Raw genomic sequence first — 6,455 nt, 5'->3', positions numbered from 1 at the left:
GAGATATTGAGAGTTAAAGAGAAAAAACAGGTTTATTTCTTGTTTCGTTCAAAAAGAAGATGTACTGAACAATTTAATTAATAGCAACGTTCCGTATAGTCATTGCACGAGTCAGCTTTTGGCTCCTTTTCTTGTTTGCTTGGTTCCCTAGCTCGTTTTGTTATATCTTCTGTCTCTCTAATGGCCAAATACTGTCAATGGTGGTCGATCTCACCCAACCACATAACACTGTAGCGCCTCGCTGATATTGTGAGTTGTGTCGAGTAGCACAAGATCGAAGTAGGCCGCCAACCACACGAGACGGGAAGCAGCGACCACGGTCTGTGAGCAAGTAACACGGAGTGCCATGCTGGAGAACGATGCCGCAGAGAAGGAAATCTGCAACGTCCGTCGCACATCTGGTGCAATACCGAGTAGTAATATGCCAAATGGCCTTGAGAACGTTTACTCGGGCCATGCAGGTTTTTTTGAAAGTCAGAACGGTTTCAAGGTGGCAGTTCTGGGGGTTTCCATTCCAAAGAACACGATTCATTGTGGTCTCTACGAACACGTAGGCATCTAGATAGATAGATAGATAGATAGATAGATAGATAGATAGATAGATAGATAGATAGATAGATAGATAGATAGATAGATAGATAGATAGATAGATAGATAGATAGATAGATAGATAGATAGATAGATAGATATTCTCACAGCTGCTGCAAGCACGAAAGCACGATAGCGTTGCCAGGAATTTATTTCCAGTGATCTTTACCATGAATTTAGGTCAAATGGTGTGTCTAGTGCTCTTTTATGCTCAGATTCGTATGGTGAAAATTTTAGTACGGGCATGTGCGGGGGAACACCACACCCTAGTTGCAATCTAGTGCAACGTAGATGAGAGTGCAGGCTCATTTTCAGATCTCATTTACAGATATTATTTTTTTAGGGTTTTGTGAATGGAAACTTCGAAGCAAATTTGAATAAAGGATACGAAGTGCGAATCGACTCCCATACTTTCCGAATATCTGAGAATACGAATAGTAGAACTACTGATCTTTTGCAATCAATCTTTTTCTTCATCAGTATGGAGAGCTGGGCGAGTTGGTTTGAGGACATTCTTGGAAACATTTCGGCGCGCACACAAAAGACGAAAACGAAAGGCGAGTAGACAAACGGGCGCGAACTCACAACTAAGTTTATTGAAGGAAGTACACGAAATATGTATAACCCAGGGTAGCTCAAGAGCGCATGTGCGTAAAAAGAATCAAACAAACAAACAAGCAAAACATAAGGAAACATAAGAGAAAACACATCATGACAGTAATTTTTGCAGAAGTATCTACATCGAGCAGCATATTTTAAAAGTCAAGTGCTACTCAAAAAGGTGAACTCTTTGTCAGTTAGTGCAATCGATGGGTTGCTTACGCATTTATCAGCACATCTTCTAATATGAAAAGCTTCAACTATTTCCCTAGTTATCTTGTCTTTATGATAAAACAAAATGTTAGTATCACACCACACAGGATGACAATGGCAGTTCCTGCAATGCTCAGCTAGATGGGAGTTATTGCTATTATCCAATGACTTCATATGTTCATTAAGGCGAGTGTTGATGCATCGGCCTGTCTGACCTATATACACACGACCGCAGGTTAAGGGCAATAAATAAACTGCCCCTATCCTGCACCTCACGAACTTTCCGCTTTCATTTGAAAGGCAAACACATTTATTCTTCTTGATTTTATTGTCGAATTTTTGGTCCACCACACGACAGATGCGTTGAATCTTATTGGGTGCACTGAAAACAACCTCTACACCAAACCGATTGGCTATATGCTTTAGCTGATGGGAAAAACGATGAATGTAAGGTAAAACAGCGAAGCGTTTGCGTTGAGTGTCTTTCTTTGTAGAAGTATGCTCTGATCTAGCCTTTAAAAACTTAATAATCTTTTCAACAGCTCTGCGTACAACATTGTCTGGGTATGCAGCCATTTTTAGACGGTTGATTTGACGGGAAAATGCGAAACTCATGGTATGAATGCATGACTTTGACAAGGCACTCCTCAGACAAGACACTGCGATACCATTCTTTACAATCTTGGAATGGCCTGAGCTATAGTTGAGAAGCGATTTTACTGACCGAGGATTATACAGCCAGCATGTGTGTCCTGATTGTAGGTGCAGTGTTAAGTCTAGGAACTGCAACTGATTATTTTGGGCAACCTCATGTGTGAACTTGAGACCCATCCCATATTCCCTAAACACCTTCAAAACATTCACAACATTGCTGCCTTGCACGTCTTTCTCAGAAATAATTAAAAAATCATCGACAAACCGAAAAACCTTTTTAACCAAACCAAGCAATCCTTTATGAATGTTTATGTTTCTTCTACACCGAGCAATGAAAAAGTAAGTTTGGTGTAGAGCAATTATAACACAAGGGCCCTATTCACAAAACGTCTCTTTCGTATGCGCGTTTTGGCATTAGTAAGATGGCTTCACCTATGATATGTCCCGCGTCGTGATTGTCTGAAATAATATCTCAAGGATATTTTTATGGCAAGAAGCATTTGTGAATACGGGCCCAGGACATTGATCCATTGTACAAGACTGTTGCTTCATACTAAAACATATAAAACCATATGCTATTATTTCCGTCTATTTTGTCTATTTGTAAATCAAAGTTTGCGAAATTCGCGCAGGTATAATAATTCTGCGTGCTGATTTCTATACTTCTTACGATGCTTTCTGGTTCTCGAACACTTTGACCAGTAAAAGCAACATGACAATCGAATAGAATGCCGAACCAATCGAATTGAATAATTGAAGCTTCAAAACTTGCACACCACTACTATTTTTTATTTAAAAAATGATGACATTATCGAAAGCGCCGACATCACAATGCAATGTCATTCCTGTCGAATGATGTCATTTTGCTGTCTTCCAGCAGTTTGCGATGGCGAATGCACACATTAATTATCTTGTATGTCCTCCCTACAGCTCTGAGCAAAACAAAATAAGAGAATTTTTAAGGCGGTTCACACTAGTCACATACCAGTAATGATCGAGATCACCTTTTGTCGTGCTTGAAGAATCAGGCTGTGCGGCAAACGACGTTGACACTATAATAATATTTCAACACGTGATTTTTTTACGTCAGCTGTGTTCGAGTGCGTATATAAACGCGTCTTGCTGCCACCCAGAACACGCAGCCATCCTGGTATAGTAACCATGGCGAAGGTTCCAAGCTACCGCGTTGTGCTCTTTTTGGCCGCATTCCTTTTTGTTCTGTCAGCGCTGCTGAACAACGGCCAGTCATGTGCCAATGCAGCCCCGACTCGCCGTCCTCAACCTCGTCCGCCAGCACGTCCGCCAGCACGTCCGCCAGTACGTCCAGGGATTGTTCCTGGATCACCTCCCGCACAAGGTGGTGGCAGGCCACGTCCTCCACAAGGTAAGACGCACCCATGGTCGTTCATTTTCCAATACCGAAATGTGCGAAAATGTTTTCCCGGCAAGCATCATATCTTTATAGATGTTTCTCTAAAGAGGTTGGTGATCAGTAGCAGTGCAAAACACCAACTAGTAAAAAGTGCCGCTCAAAACGTCTTTCATCGGAGTTGTTGAAACAAGTAATTTTACCTAAAATATGTTCGAAATAGGAAGTATCACTTGATTAGGAAGTGAGGCGCCTATATACAATAGTTGCGGAGGTTACCAAAAAAATGCAGGAATAAATCGACACTCTTTCGAAAATTGGAGCAGATTGTGCGTGATCAGTTAGTGCCCCAAAGTGATGAAGGATCAAGATGACAACCTTATGAGCTCTACGCTTCATGGCAAGCCTTTCTAGCTATTCAAAGTGGTCATCTCTGTGGATCTTATTAATCCGGTTGCATTGTTTCGCTAGTCATACCGAACATTGTGCTATGGAATGATGTTACGGCACCAAAAGATGCCAGTGGGTCGCAGACTCCTAGACACGATAGGAAGGCTAAAAATATAGAAGAGCGAGGTTGCTGTATCAATGATCATGTAAAATATTTGTTACAATACCGCTCAGTGAACATGGATTAAAACAACATCACAAATATTCTTTATTTTCGGAGCCTCGGCACTGGGTTTTAGCCATGCGGACATCTTTCGTACCCTTGGCGGCTTCATAAAAAGAAAATAAACCATACAATTTCAAGTAATACTGTCTTATATAATTTCCTTGCATTGTTAAGAAATTGTTATTTGATAGCCCAGTAGCAGAAGTCCATTTTCCCTTGGCGTATCTTTGTAGTTCTGTCTTAGGGAGACGAGTAACTGCCAACCTCCCTCCCCCCGTCCCCTCCACCCCTCTGTAGTGCCCCATATTGAGATGGTGGACTTGGCACGCAAAGCCCCAGGATTTTTTCATATTTGGTGTATGAACGCCACATTTGATGAAACTGAATTACATCCGGATAAAAATATTTAAAAAAATTTAGAACATTGATCTTGCACTTGGTTATTACATGATCGTATTCGCAGTGGGAGCGAATGCATGGAGATATCCAGCGGGTGGAAATCAAAATCATGGCAGCAATCACGGCTAACAGAACTTGTGCTGGATAACTGTTCACGACGAGTGAACGAGTGATTGCACCTACAGCTGAATAAAGTGCTTTGAGGTGTAATATGCTTGTTTGTTTTCTCGTCTTTTGTCTTTGATTGTAGTATGCATTGACACTTTGCGTAATGAATTCCTACCAACTCACCCTGTTTTCTATACTTTTACATCACATTTCTAATATCAAAACTCACATGAGCAGAACTGCCTCATGCAGCTGCACCACCTTTGGTTTTTAGTAGCATGCAAATTTGAAATCGTGTATAAATCGCGTAGTTTGCGGGAGTAATATGGAATTGCAGGTATATATTATTTTTATTGATTTACAAAATGTTGGAAACTGTTATGCTATGCACCAAGAAGAGGGTATGACAAAAACTGATTGACAAAATAAATTCGAAGGAAATAATAAAAGCACTAAGAACATGATAATATCTGGGGTTTAACGTCCCAAAACCACGATATGATTATGAGAGACGCCGTAGTGGAGGGCTCCGGAAATTTCGACCACCTGGGGTTCTTTAACGTGCACCTAAATCTAAGTACACGGGCCTCAAACATTTTCGCCTCCAAAAGCACTAAGAACATGGTGACGCATTAAAACATATTATAGCAAATAAGTATAGCTTTACGCCAGTAAGATACTGTAAAGCATGACGAGACAAATATATGCAACATCAGATAGTCACAACAGCTTCATTTGTATGGTCATTAAGAAAAAGACACGTAGTTTTCAAAGTTATGATTATCTACGTCACAATGCTTCTTGTGGTAACGTAGCTGCATTCATTAACGGTCCAAGGAAAGAAAGTAGTGAAGTAAAAAAACGCCGACGTACACTGTTAATCAGGTCCTGGGTAAATGCTGGTGATACCCAGGAAAATAGGCAAAAAATATGCCCGGTTTCCTGGCTATATCTAGCACTTCAAGCGGGAGCTGATTAAGAGCGTACGTAAAAGGCACCTTTTACCCTGGTTGGCGTTTTTCTTATAGTTTGCTATGTTCGACCCCACCCTGACGGGATTCCGTAAGGCTCTTGACTATGTAAGACTGTGGCATAGTCACCTACGTAAGACTAGTTGACTATGCGCGAACAGTAGAACCTCAAGCGCATCCCAGTGCCGCGGCGACTGCTAAAAGAGAGAGCAACAGTAGCGTGGCCAAGGTCGATCCAAATAGGTCCCGAAGCTTCGGGCGAAAAGTGGTTCAGAACCCATTGCCAACGGCACCAGCAAGGGGAGTTATGGGTGCTGCGATTGAAGTGCGACTGTGTTTGGGGCGAACAAACAGTGATAGCGAAAAACCATTCAAGGGCGAAGCTATCTTGATGTGTTACAAAGAAAATTTATTTCCCGGACAATATTATGTAGGTGCAATGTGGTAAGAATGTTTGACAGTGTTTTACTATTACGAAAAAGCATTTTCTTAGCACCCCCTTAAGAGAGGCGCACGTCATTGTGATTAAGTGCAGCCCTTGCGGTGCATGGAAATTTCATTTTTGCTGTGCGCGGAATAGCGAGGTGCGTTTCATTGTTGATGAACGTGTTGATTGCCTTGTTCAATGCGCAACGGGACGACGCGGCTAACATTTAACGCCGAACGCTTTCCTCAGTAACCGCGGAAAGGATGAGGTGTGCGAGGATGCAATAGCAACACGCGTACGCCTGGTGACCCATCTCTTCTAGCTAAGACACCGGGGCAACGGTTCGGAGTAGTGTGCTTGCTAGTTTTAATGGATCAGTATTCCTGCTGCCCGGTTGCCTTCGTGAACACTCAGTGCATACTATCTTTCCTGTTATCGGTCAGCAGATCGCTAATTTATCTGTCGTGCTACAATTCGCATGCCTGTATACGTTGCACGTAAGGTTAATTT

The 6,455-nt window shown here is 41.9% G+C and overlaps 1 long non-coding RNA gene across 1 annotated transcript; it reads left to right on the top strand.

Annotated features, from left to right (window-relative positions):
• The first annotated feature begins 3,139 nt into the window (after nt 1-3,139).
• On the top strand, nt 3,140-4,646 carry LOC119388928 (uncharacterized). The gene is made up of 2 exons (XR_005182906.2): nt 3,140-3,439; nt 4,504-4,646. It is a non-coding gene; the product is annotated as an uncharacterized LOC119388928 (long non-coding RNA).
• The last annotated feature ends 1,809 nt before the right edge of the window (nt 4,647-6,455 follow it).

This window comes from Rhipicephalus sanguineus, chromosome 4 (assembly GCF_013339695.2).
Source record: "Rhipicephalus sanguineus isolate Rsan-2018 chromosome 4, BIME_Rsan_1.4, whole genome shotgun sequence".
Classification (NCBI taxonomy): Eukaryota; Metazoa; Arthropoda; class Arachnida; order Ixodida; family Ixodidae; genus Rhipicephalus; species Rhipicephalus sanguineus.
Note: the sequence above shows the minus strand (reverse complement) of the source record. Positions and strands in the feature narration are given on the sequence as shown.